Here is a 982-nt window from a genome sequence, read left to right as displayed (position 1 = left end):
CACAGGACAGAGCAGAGTTTAGGGCTGTTGTACATAGGGTCGCTATGAGTCGCAAGCGACTCGACAGCACATAACAACAGATAACAACAAATAATCCACTGTTTGAATGTACCATTGTTTCTTCACACATTCATCATAATGAGAGCTTCTGCATGTTCTCTTCCAAAATCCTATTACTGAGGCAAGACAGCTTTAAAGATTTTCTACAGCTCCCTTGCTTCTGAACACCACTAAGTAGTTCTCTACATGGAGCTCTGGTGGCCTATTCTGTAGGGAGTGCTGCTAAGCGAAAGGCCATGTCTCTCTGGGAGCTGGAATCAACAAGTGGCTCCATGAGGTGAAGATGGGTAATCTCCTCCCACGCAATTTACCATCATTCAGATATGAGTTAGTTCCAATTTGACAGCAAAAAGTTGAATTCTTTTAAAAAGCATTAAAATGAAGTGCTACCTACCATCTTACAGAAATATGCACTCTACTATGGAACGACAGCCTACTAGGTCCCACACGTGCCTATTTGTGATTATACTATAGTCTGCAGCACAGAAAGGAATTTGAAAGTGGGAGATTTCTGCATGTGCCAGCTGATGACACTTTCACACTGACATACATCCCTAGTTAATGAGAATTTCTCCATACAAGGGTAAGAGTCCCATCTCAGGCACCATCCAAGGTTTGCACCTAATATGTCTTGTTTTCTTATCTCCAGGCAATCATGGCTGTGATTTTAAGTATCTAATGGCAGTAATGGGGACAGGTGTGTTGGAGAGAGTGAGGTACGCTATAAATCAAATGGGAAGAGACTCCCCATCTTTTTCCGAAGAGTCACTGGTGAATTTCAAACACCAGAGAAGCACGGTCTTTCATTAGCAGCTCAATTTTTTTACAGACTATGGGACCATGGTTTCCTTCATAAAATATCTGGTGGTCTAGTAGCAAGAAGCTGTGCTGCAATCCTGATGGTACACGGTTCAAGGCCACA

General features: G+C 42.7%; 1 protein-coding gene across 1 annotated transcript in view; it reads right to left on the bottom strand.

Moving 5' to 3' along the window:
- PREX2 (phosphatidylinositol-3,4,5-trisphosphate-dependent Rac exchange factor 2) overlaps positions 1-982 on the bottom strand; it is a 409,408-nt gene that overhangs the window by 257,679 nt on the left and 150,747 nt on the right. The window lies entirely within an intron of this gene.

Source organism: Elephantulus edwardii, unplaced genomic scaffold (genome assembly GCF_000299155.1).
Source record: "Elephantulus edwardii isolate Elephantulus edwardi_28Jun2011 unplaced genomic scaffold, EleEdw1.0 scaffold00008, whole genome shotgun sequence".
NCBI lineage: Eukaryota > Metazoa > Chordata > Mammalia > Macroscelidea > Macroscelididae > Elephantulus > Elephantulus edwardii.
Note: the sequence above shows the minus strand (reverse complement) of the source record. Positions and strands in the feature narration are given on the sequence as shown.